General features: G+C 44.9%; 1 protein-coding gene across 5 annotated transcripts in view; it reads left to right on the top strand.

Moving 5' to 3' along the window:
• BBOX1 (gamma-butyrobetaine hydroxylase 1) overlaps positions 1-12,824 on the top strand; it is a 115,920-nt gene that overhangs the window by 67,073 nt on the left and 36,023 nt on the right. The window lies entirely within an intron of this gene.

Here is a 12,824-nt window from a genome sequence, read left to right as displayed (position 1 = left end):
GGTCTCCCCCTTACTCTCACAGATATTGTGGAGCGCACAGCAAGCAGCAATAACAATGGGGATATTCTTTTCGCTGAGGTCTGAGCGAGTCAGTAAGCTGCGCCAGCGCGCTTTTAAACGTCCAAATGCACATTCCACCACCATTCGGCACTTGCTCAGCCTGTAGTTGAACAGGTCCTGACTCCTGTCCAGGCTGCCTGTGTACGGCTTCATGAGCCATGGCATTAAGGGGTAGGCTGGGTCCCCAAGGATCACGATAGGCATTTCAACATCCCCAATGGTCACTTTCTGGTCCGGGAAGAAAGTCCCTTCCTCCAGCTTTCGAAACAGAGCAGAATTCCTGAAGACGCGAGCATCATGTACCTTTCCCGGCCATCCCACGTTGATGTTGGTGAAACGTCCCTTGTGATCCACCAGGGCTTGCAGCAGCATTGAAAAGTACCCCTTGCGGTTTACGTAGTCGGTGGCTTGGTGCTCCGGTGACAAGATAGGGATATGGGTTCCGTCTATGGCCCCGCCACAGTTTGGGAATCCCATTTCAGCAAAACCATCCACTATTGACTGCACGTTGCCCAGAGTCACTACCCTTGCTATCACCAGGTCTTTCATTGCCCTGGCAAATTGGATCACAGCAGCCCCCACCGTAGATTTGCCCACTCCAAATTGATTCCCGACTGACCGGTAGCTGTCTGGCGTTGCAAGCTTCCACAGGGCTATCGCCACTCGCTTCTCAACTGTGAGGGCTGCTCTCATCTTGGTATCCTGGCGTTTCAGGGCAGGGGAAAGCAAGTCACAAAGTTCCATGAAAGTGCCCTTACGCATGCGAAAGTTTCGCAGCCACTGGGAATCGTCCCATACCTGCAGCACGATGCGGTCCCACCAGTCTGTGCTTGTTTCCCGGGCCCAGAATCGGCGTTCCACGGCATCAACCTGCCCCAGTGACACCATGATTTCCACATTGCTGGGGCCTGTGCCTTGTGAGAGGTCTATGTCCATGTCAATTTCCTCATCACTCTCGTCGCCGCGCTGCAATCGCCTCCTCGGGTGGTCCGGGTTTCGCCTTGGCATGTCCTGGCTCTGCATATACTCCAGGACAATGCGCGTGGTGTTCATAGTGCTCATAATTGCCGCGGTGATCTGAGCGGGCTCCATGATCCCAGTGCTAGCTATGGCGCCTGGTCAGAAAAAAGGCGCGAAAGTAGTATCTGATGGACCAGGAGAAGGAGGGAGGGCGGGAGGGAGGGAGGGCCGAGTGACGACATGGCGTACAGGTACAGGAACAGGGAGAAACACAAACAACTGTCACACAGAATGGTCCCCCCAAAGATTAAACTGAAAACCCTGGGCTTAGCAGGCCATTGATTTCACGGAGGAAGGGGAAGCAAATGAATACAGAACAAATCTATTTTTTACATCTTAAGCTGGCAGCCGACGGTGCAGCATGAGTGATAGCCTCTCCAGTACGATGATGACGGATACCAATCATAAAATACCATCATCTGCCAAAAGACAAGGGGCTGCTGCTGTGTAGCAATGCAGCCCCACGTCTGCCAGCCCCACGTCCGCCAGCACCCAGCATCGCCCTCGGCCTCTTCTGGGTGCTTAGCAGACAATACTGGGCAATTGGCAGAAAATAGTATATTACGACTGGTAACCATCATCATCGAAACAGTAGCGTGTCTGCCCAGGTGGCCATGATTGACAGCCACACCAATACGACGATGACGGGTACCAGTCATAATATACCATCGCCTGGCAAGGGGCTGGTGCGATGCAGCCCTACGGCTGCCAGCCCCATGGCTATCACTCATGCTACACCGTCTACCGCCAAAAGGCAGTTAGCAGCTGCTGCTGTGTAGCAATGCAGTCCCACGTCTGCCGGCACCCAGAGGACATATGGTGACGGTGAGCTCAGCTGAGCTGAGCGGGCTCCATGCTTGCCGTGGTATGTTGTCTGCACAGGTAACACAGGTAAAAAGGCGCGAATCTATTGTCTGCGTTGCTGTGACGAGGGGGGAGGGGCCTGACGACATGTACCCAGAACCGCCCGCGACACTGTTTTGCATCATCCGGGCATTGGGATCTCAACCCAGAATTCAAAGAAAAGGCGCGAACCGCTTCTTGGCTCTCTGAGCTGTGGCGCAAACGTAGTATCTGACGGACTAGGGGAAGGAGGGAGGGCGGGCCGAGTGACGACATGGCGTACAGGTACAGGTACAGGGAATTAAAATCAAGAATGGTGGCTGTGCATCAGGGAGAGACACAAACAACTGTCACACAGAATGGTCCCCCCCAAAGATTAAACTGAAAATCCTGGGTTTAGCAGGCCGTTGATTTGACGGAGGGAGGGGGAAGCAAATGAATACAGAGCAAATCTATTTTTTACATCTTAAGATGACGGTGCAGCGTGACTGATAGCCCTCGGCATCTTTCTGGGTGCTTGGCAGCAAATACGGGGCGGCGTATGACGATGGTCTTCAGGCCTATTGCACAATCGGCTGCTCGGGGAAGACTCTGCTAACGTGCGATGACCCGACTTGTAATAGGACGGCTAATAGTCGTAATACACCATTTACTGCCAAAAGGCAAGCCCCACGGCTGCCAGCACCCAGATCGCCGATGAAGGCTACCAGTCTACTGCACCGTCTACCGCCAAAAGGCAGTTAGCAGCTGCTGCTGTGTAGCAATGCAGTCCCACGTCTGCCGGCACCCAGAGGACATATGGTGACGGTGAGCTCAGCTGAGCGGGCTCCATGTTGTCTGCACAGGTAACCCAGGTAACCCAGGTAAAGAGGCGCGAATCTATTGTCTGCCGTTGCTGTGACGGGGGAGGGAGAGGCCTGACGACATGTACCCAGAACCGCCCGCGACACTGTTTTGCATCATCCGGGCATTGGGATCTCAACCCAGAATTCAAAGGGGCGGCGGAGACTGCGGGAACTGTGGGATAGCTACCCATAATGCAATGCTCCGGAAGTCGACGCTAGCCTTGTACTGTGGACGCGGTCCGCCGACTAGAGCACCTAGAGCATTTTATTGTGTGGACACACACAATCGGCTGTATACAATCGATTTCAATAAAACCGGCTTCTATAAATTCGAACTAATTTCGTAGTGTAGACATACCCTTAGATTGAAAGCTCTTTGCTGAAAGGAATCCATCTTTGTTTGAATTAGGAAACACCATGCACATTCATGGTGCTATGAAAGTATGAAACAATAAATAAATGAATAAGAATAATTCCTTGTGGGGTTCAGGAAAATTAAATACAGGAGGAGACTTTACAATAGCAAAGTTTGATTGATTTTAAATATTTTACAAGATTTATCTCTTGTTTCTTTCAAAATCTGGGTTAAAGGAAGGAAGAGTGAATGAGACACAATCACAACATAACCAGTATCTCAAAGGAAAATGAATAGCAAAGGCATTCACAGATGTTACCAAATTTCTAAACAACTATTAAAGTGCCACTGTTGACTTAGAAATCATACTTCTATCTGGAAATTTTCCATTTTGTGTAGTTACAAGGAATGTCTAAGATTAGTGTAACTTTAGACAGAAATAAGTTAAAATGATATTATCTATTTTCAGTTTTTGTATATTTGACAGCACTTTGTACATAGTCTCTTTCACTATTTCCACTGTATAGTCAGAAAGTCCGCTTTTCCTCAGCTTTTGTGGGTCTTTCACTCAGAAGCAGGGGAAAGCAAACCCCTCCTCCCCTCTTCCCCCTCCCCCGCCCCCGTAAAACCACAGATATATGCAAGTGCATTTAGGGTCAGGGGTAGTACGCTACTTTTAACCCTAGATTTTAAGTTGATGGTCTCCTTTTAAATCCTATGAACCTGGAACCTCACCTTGCTGACAGTAATGGAGTGTGTCCAAAACTCTCTCTAGTTATATTAACAACAAAGTGACAAACCTAAATTTAGGCTTGGAAATCTTGAAACCATTACTAGTACTTCCTCTACATTTATGAATATATTCCATTGATTGTAACTGTTGGAACAAGTAAATTGGTGGTTTGTTATGTACATAATTGCCTAGAGTTTTTGCCCAGAGTATTTTCTTTCTAGCTCAAATGATTATTCCACATCAGATTAATTTATATGATTGCTGTCAGACAATCATATATAATTATTGACCTTTTAAAAAATAAAGCTGAGATGTAGTATGAACTATTGATATAGTTTAAGATTGGGAACACTGCCTCAATGATCAACCATTATACAAGATTGCTTCCACATCCCAATAAAACTGGAATAAGCTTTCAGAGGGACTGAATCAGATGTGGGGCTCATGAGAGCAAAATCTTGGCAAGATTTATGGAATATGTAGAGAGATATATAGTAAAGTACTGCTCAGTCACAGCCCACAATCTACTGCCAATGCTGTCCAATCTGCACTGCTGAATTTAGATAAGGCCTTGCAGACTGTTGTTGGGAAATTGTTATTGCGGGGCCAAAAAACCACTTTTCAGTTAATGCAAAAACTGCTTGAGGCTCAGATCTGAAGATGTTTTTCCTATATATTCTCTTGGTGAGCTTTCTGTATTATGTGGGTCCTTCATCTCCTTTCGGAGTCCTCCTCGTCATGGCTTTCCACCTTGTGGCTAGTTTGGGTCAGAGTTATTGTGCACCGCTGTATGGCTTATAGTTTACTGAGGCTGTAGACAGCTCCCAATGGCTGCTCTCCACTTCCTAAGATTGAGTAATATCTTCTTGGTCAGAAACATAGTGTAACCTGGGAATTCCCTTGAGAGAGAGATTGCAAAAGTGTTCCCAGTTATTTCCCGCAAAGAGAGTCTTGTTCATTTTAGGATGGACCACATAAGTCTGATATTGAGGTGGACATTGAGGCACAGAGAGATTTAAATGATTTGTTTAAGATTAACTACTGTGTGAGTAGTAGATTTCTGAGCAGAACCCAGTTTTGCTGAACCTATCTATTAGAAGACCGTAAAATTTTTGATTGAAGAAAATTTACATTTCAAGTAACTCATAAAAAAAATCCAGTCCGTCTCTCAGCTGGCAGAGTCAGGAACACATGATATTACATGGCATAACAACAAAATAACCTAAATGACTCTTCAGCCTGGCAATTTGGCTAATTAAGACAACATTTCCTCTGTGACTTTGTTTTTGTGGTAAGGATGTAAGAAATTAAAATCAAAACAGTGAAGAAATAAGACAACTGAAACACTTATTATGTCAAATTGTTCTTTCTTTGGGTAGGAACAACACCCTGCAGCACCATTCCATACACAGAAGAGACCAGCTGCGTGTGTCAATCTCCCCTCTCCTATATGAAAGGGGAAGGGTATTAGTCACCTCCACAGAGCTGGGCAGGACGGAAGAAAAGTGAGGATGGTTAGGATGAGATGCATTGTATTCCATCCAGCCCTGTTACAAAATCACTGTTTGCCTCCTGGTTTCTGAGACTTTAGGATACACTCAGGTCACATTTTCAAGCTTTTCTTTGCAACCATGAGGCCTAGAAACTTCCCTTATTCATGAAAGTTTGAGATCTCTCAAAGGCACTTGTCTCCAGGAGTTGGAGTTTAAAATAAAACATTAAGTGCCACAAAACTCATGAAAAAATCACGAGAACTGGCAAGACTTGAACTAAGAGCTTGTCTTCACTGCATTGTTAGCTCGAGCTATAACTTGAGTTTTGCTACTAAACTGACTCCTGTCCACACACAAAAGTCTCTACCTCAAGTTATGTGGTGCTCTAAACTCGAGCTAGCTGGCCCAGAGGAGGTTGTCAAAGCTCCAATACGGCTGATGCAGGAGCTAGTAATGCAGTGGGAATATAGGAGTCTGAGTTACAACAATTCATCTGTTGCTAATCCAGTCACACTCTGCTGCTAACCAAATCACTCTATGTAGCTCTGATGTTGTTTCGCAGAGTGGTCTGGTCAGTCACTTGAGCTAAGCTAACTGACGTGGAGTGACTCAAATGTACTAATTTGAACTGACTGTTGCAGTGAAGACAAGCCCTAATCATCTAGAAGATAAATGCCAGACTTTGAGCTATCAGTATTCTTTTTTTTTTTTTTTCCAGCTAGATCAAGGAATAGATTGAGGCTCAACCTGGGGTTGTTCATGACTACTCTACCTCAGCAGTGTCCCTGGGAAGAAATTGTGACTCCAAGGGCTGGTCTTCACTACCCGCCCGAATCAGTGGTAGAAAATCAATCTCTCGGGGATCGATTTATCGCGTCTCGTCGGGTCGCGATAATCGATCCCCGAATCGACGCCCGTACTCCACCAGCCCAGGTAGGAGTAAGCGCCGTCGACTGGGGAGCCGCGGCGGTCGATTTGCCACCGTCCTCACAGCGGGGTAAGTCAGATCAGATACGTCGAATTCAGCTACGCTATTCGCGTAGCTGAATTTGCATATCTGAAATCGACCCCCCCCCTCCCCATAGTGTAGACGTAGCCCAAGTGTCACAGTTCCCCATTGCTTTCCTCTTGGTCCAGGGAAGTAAATTACTGCAGCCCTTTAAAGGGTATACCTTACTCCCCGCTCATTCTAGGGCAGCAAATGGAGGGAAGTGAGCCAATGCTCAGTCCATACCCCAGCTACTTGCTTGCAGGAGGTTGTATCCACAGAGCAGAACCCGGGATTCATGTAGGTCAGAAAGGTTGAGGGGAGAGAGAGGAGCCTGACTCCTTTTTATTCCCCCTGCTCAGTTGAATAAAATGAGGACTCAGATTAGGAAAGCATCACCTGTATCATTCCTTTCTGTACTCTGTGGTGGATATTATGTAACCAAAGATGTGGATGTCTATTTTAGATTCAGTTTATTACAACAGGCAGTGTTATAAACTCACTTATCACAGAACAAAATTCTTGGGAAGTTTCCTAAGCGTTACTTTAGAAATTAACTTTCTTCATACATAAATAATTGGAAAGGTTTTCCCTCAGCACATGTAATAATCTCCTTTCATGGGTCACAAGAAACAGAGAGCAGCTGCATTCTTTTACTCAGCGCTGTCTGACGGAGAGTACTTCTACAGCCACACAAGGCAACTGTCCGCTCTAGCTCAGTTGTTCTGCTTTATACGTTCATTTGTGAATCAGTATGTGTCTAGGATAGGCAGGGGCAAGAGAGGAGTGCACGTAGTCTCCTCCTTTGTATGCCTTGTGTAACGCCCTGTCACAGAAATAGTTCCTGCACTCAGGGAACACAGAGACTGCTCCTTTGGAGGGCCCTGGGAGACACATCACCCCAAAAGGGACTGGTAGGTGGTATGGCCATGACAGATCCACATCCGCACAGCAGTCTACAAATTGTAGCCATCTCAATGTGTGGGAGTTGGAAAAGGCTGTAGCATGCTCAAGGATTGTGCACCGTGCACAATTCCCTGCATGCTGAGCTGTTTGCAGGCACGATATCTCAAGGGAGCCAGAAGCCACAGTCTGTCCATGTTTTCCCCAGGGGCCCATACAATGCCACATTGTTCCTTACTCAGGTTGGCAGCTAAATGACACCATTCTGTCCTAATCTTTACAGGTATTGCTACAGTGCTCATCACCGTTGTACCTGGTACATGTTACGAGAAATAGAATTTTGTACCTGGACCCCTTATGGTATTTCATACCATCAGAACTACCAAAAAGAAACTATGAAGTGTGAGAGAAGCTCACTAAATTTCTTGCTTCACTGTGTCCAAGTGCTATAGGCAGAGGGAGATGAGTATTGACGAAAATGAGAGGACTGGGCTTGATGGTGAAGGGAATGGCATGAGCAGAGCTTCTGCACTGAGTTGGGAAGGGACAATAAATCAGGAAGAGGAAGGAGGTGGAAGGCCAGCTATAGGCACGTGTCAAGCCTGTGGTTGCACAGAGGTCTGCATTTTATGGGAACTCCCTCAGCCTCCTCTCAGGCCTGGGCTATATGCTGACTCATAGTTCCCCTCAATACTGGAGCACAGGGAAATGGTTAGCTAGAACAAAAAGACCCTGTATAAGATAAAAATCCATCGCTGGGCACAAGTGAGAAGCCCCACATTCAGGATTCTGGGAGAAGGAGAAAGCCCATACAGTATTTGGGACCCATACTAGGCATATCTCTCTTTTGAAAAAGTGTCAAGCTGTCTGAAGTGGCTTACGAACATGAGTCTCAACCTCGGGGCAGGAAGAAGAAGCAGGGCACAAACCTTGGATCTCTCACCAAAGACAATGCTTGTAGCCAATCCCGTCGTAACCTGACCACAGAATTATTAACTAGGAAAAAGAAATGAGAATTATTTACAAGGTTAAAGCAGGTAAACATACACACACAAATGATTTAGTCTTAGGTTTCAAAAAGTAATAGAAGCTGCTGTGATGTGCTTTTTGCTATTTGTCTTTTGGGGCTAACCTAAGCTAAGCAGCTTGGGGATCCCTTGCTTATGCTTATAAATATTGCCCTCTCCAAGTTCCAAGCAGCCTAGTGATACAGATCCCCCTGGTCAGGGATTTTTGTTCCCTTCTCCCCAGAATTCAGACTGTGATAGGATGAGGGTCTGTGCACATCCCCTCTTCATGGGTGTAGGGGGAGCAGTCAACAGAGTCTTTTGTCCACTGATGTTCCACATTGGTTCGTCTGGTCTCTATGGACCTTCTTTTGTTGGGCAGGAGATGACACCTCTTGTGGTAAGCTAGTATTTCACAGTTGGTAATGTTTCTCTGACTGAGGGCATTTTCAGTTTCATAGCAACCGCTTTTTATAGTTACAAAGAAAACACTTAAATATTACTTTATAATACGGGCTACAAATATAATAAGTGAGATTAATGCATGCAGCAACTCACACGCATTTTATAAAGTCTGAAACGCCTCTATAAATCTAATACATATTATAACAATATTATCACACAGGTGAGCCAGATTGGTTTCCAGTTATGCATTTGTCAGTGTTCAGTGAGGCTTAGGGGCTGCCTGCATCATACACAGAGTCTCCCTAAATATAAGAATGCCCCTTGGGGGGAAAGGACAAGAGGGGACTGGAATAGGAAGGAGGATAAGAATTAAAAGAAGAGCAAAAATAAGAAGGAGAAGGGCTGTCTCACATTTCCACATTTTTGTCCTAAATAATGGTCCAGATTCTGGCTACACTTGCATGGGCTCATACGAGAGGAGAGAGGGTGCAGGGGCAGCCAGAATTTAGATTCTCTCGCTGCCTGACTCCCAGGCACAGGAGAGGCATAGTCACCTGTGAAGCAAGACACCCCAAAAGCTAGTCTGTGGGGGGCATTGCCATGTCCTCGTCTGTCTTCTGCACTGGCTGGCTGTCCAAGGTCAATGGCGGAGGGATTCTATGTTGCATTATTTTGGGGTCTGATTTTGCACGCACTGAAGTCAGTAGTACAACTTGCACTGACATTAATGGGTGCAAGACCATTGCTTTAAGTGTGTATTAATCTCCATTTCTGAATGTTCTCCTAAAGCCCTCCTGGAGGCTTGCTGTCTGTCTTTGTCCCCTGTAAGCAGAATGACTCCAGGAACTGCTGCTCAGAGTATTCCCCTCCCATCCCACCACCACCACTTAGCTCTGTCTTTGAACGCCACAGTCTAGCCCAAAATTTGCAGTATGTCTTACAACGATCTTGAATTGAAAATAACTGTAGTCAAACTTTATAAAGTTTCCCATGATGAAAAGCTGACCTAGATATTATATCTCATGCAAAGCCTTGTCTCTTGTGAATTATGTATTTCTTCGTCACTTGTGAAAAATCTCCCCTAATACAACGGTACTATATAATTTGTACTTTCTTTTCCAACTATAAATTTCTGTCTGGCTTTTTGTAAGTCTTTTTTTTCTGAACTGGCATCAGAACATATTGTCTGAATGCAGAAAACATTCCTCCTCAGGGAAACCCAAAGAAAAGAAAGAACTCAATGAAGAGCCCAGGAGTGTTTTCTTCTAGTTACAGTCCATTAATTTACTTTTAATTCATTTTGAACGCAGCATTCCCCTGGGACCCATATATCTCTCTGTATTAGGAAGCTTATCTGTTCCTGAACTCTCCAACTCAAATAAAATGTGGTTGCTTTAAGACTCAGTAAGGGGTAAAGAAAACAATATTGTTAAACATGGAAATCAGCAACCATTACCAAGTTGCTGGCTCAGACTATAGGCTTAAGGCATCCTTAGAATATCCATGCTAGATTTAGGAGCATTTGGGCAGCTGAAACTATATGAAAGCATATTAGCAAATAACCCTTAATTTTCAGGGGTACATGGCATTTGGCCATATTTGTCCCATTGGATGAGTAAAACCTATGTATCGCTTTGAAAAATTGGGAAGTTATGGGTTTACTTTCCTCTGAAATATGGAATAGCATAACACATAGATATGATTGTCCTGCTCTCCCTTGCTTAAGCAAAAACTTCCCCTTAGACTTTGGAGCTGCTGTGGGTGGCCCCACTACTGGGGTAATATCGATGACAGGTAAATCCAAGTTCCTTGGGCGGAGCAAAACAGAATCCCTTGCTCATATTTTATAGCATGTACATCATGTATAAATATGCAAGGACTGTTTGTGTCTTTAAGACACAGCTCTGGGATGGACATGATGCAGAGTCTGACCAACCCAGTGGAGTTCCAGGCAAGCAAAGTACCCAGGCACAGTGGCCCTGAGAGCACAGGGAGAGAATGGCTGCTAAGTCAACATTTTTCAACATGTGCTGTGCACCCTCCCACACCCTCCAATGTTGTTGATGCAAAGGGGGCAGCATGGCAATGGCTCATCCCTTCCTGAGCCCACTTTGAAGAGGCCAGTGCAGTAGCTGCCCTCCCTCAACACAAGGATTGCATTGTGCTTGGCCTTGCACCAGGATAGAAGTGGAGATGTGTCTGTTTTCTATGTTTGTACTGTGGTGAGGTGATTTTCAGATTATAAAAAGTTTATTTATCTGAATCAAATAGAAATGCATGGGAAACAAGCAGGGGTGGGGTTTTCTTGGAGGGGGACGGGAGGAAAGCTTTGATTTGTTGTAGTGGGCCCTCTGTTTTTCTTTGTGGGGGGGGGGAAGGGTTAGGTTGGATCAGGGCTGCATTTAGTCTTGTTGTAGTTCCAGAGTGATAATGACTGGAGATGTTCTGCAGAATGTTTATGGGAGCACCCTCAGAAGTGGCACGTACTCTGCCTTTGAAAAAGCATTGGCCAGGCCCCCTCCAGCCAGCTCACCTGATCGTGTTACTTTTGGAATGCACAGTGCTGCAGTCAACAGTAGTCTCCCACTCAGGAGCACGTACTTCAGCATTCCGGCTGCCTTCTGCTTGGAGACAGAGGGGAAACAACTCCCTGTGTTCTCTGCCCCCACTAATACACCCAAGGGGGGACAGGCACAATTTGGTTCTTTAATAAAAGCTCTTTGAGTCTTTCTCTGTGTTTGTAAAATGCAAGGTACATTTATGGTGCTATATTAAAAATATATTTGTACATTTATTAGTACAAATATAATATACGTACATTTTCTACAGTCTTGTGGCTAGAGAGGAATCCACAGTCTCCCCTTGGTGCATGCCCATTACCCTCACTTATACTCCTCCACATAACTGGAAAGTGATTGAATGCACCAGGGTGGGTGAAGCGTAGGGCTCGGAGAAATCTCATCCACAGCAATTTGGTGACAAATCAGAGGCTGGTTTAGTTTCTCCATTTAAAATCCAGGAACTATTTAAAAAAAAAAGAGGGGGCAACAAAGAGAAAGGGAGAGTGTTGTATGTAAATGGGGATCCTGGTCCAAGCGGGTAACTTGGAAAACTACAGATGCTGTTGCTCTGCAGGGACAGTGATCACTATTAAAAGGTCAGTGTTACTACAGTGAGTTATCAAGATACAGCAATTAGAACCTGAACCAAAGCTCACTGAAGTCAATAGGAGTCCTTTTTTCCCTCAGACTTTGAAGGAGGGATAACTACAGTGCCTCAGATATTGTGGCATGGTAACGTGTTCATAAATAGTAGCCACTGTTTGTAGCTCTAAATGAGAAGTGATGGTTAAAAATCCAAATATTTCTAGCGGCCGATATCACCCCATTTTTATTTAATTTCATGTCATTTAGCTACAGCTTTTTACCTACAGGATTTTTTTCCAAGTAAAAGTACTAGAAAATGAAGTTAGGATAGGTAAAATTCCCTTGCTAAAAAACATTGAAAACTTTTAAAAAGCAGGAATGCACAATATTAAATTAACGTTTAAAGGTGTTATCAGTACTTAATTACATTTCATAATTTTGTTTGTTCTCTATTGTTTGCAATATCGTCTCAGATGCTAGAAAATAACAATCCTTTTTAGGCAACAGTATTACATATATATAGTTTATTTATTTTATTTATTATAGGCCCAATGTGAACTAACGTCTTTTAGAAATCATTTTTGATGACAGTGGCCAGAATGTAACTTCCTTTTCTTCACTGAATCATTGTTAAGTATTGGGTGTTATCCATATTCTAATTATGTTAAGGTTTCTTAACATCTTAGGCCTAAATTAGCAAAATAATATCTGTGTGAAATAGTGTTAAATGTCCACAACAAATACACATAGGAAAAGACACTGAAAGCAAGATAGTGTTTATCCTGTAACTACACACTACAGAGCATTCTGCATTGTCGATTTTAACTCTAACTGGGAATTGTAACTTTTATGAGTTGAGTGAATTTTCTTTTCTCTTCTTTTTTGTTGATGTGTTTTAGACCAGCGCTTCTCAAAGCCAGTCTGCTGCTTGTTCAGGGAAAGCCCCTGGCGGTCCGGGCCACGGTTCGCCATCACAGGCCAATGGGGGCTGCGGGAAGCGGCGTGGGCCAAAGGATGTGCTGGCCG

Source organism: Chrysemys picta, chromosome 4 (assembly GCF_011386835.1).
Source record: "Chrysemys picta bellii isolate R12L10 chromosome 4, ASM1138683v2, whole genome shotgun sequence".
Classification (NCBI taxonomy): Eukaryota; Metazoa; Chordata; order Testudines; family Emydidae; genus Chrysemys; species Chrysemys picta.
Note: the sequence above shows the minus strand (reverse complement) of the source record. Positions and strands in the feature narration are given on the sequence as shown.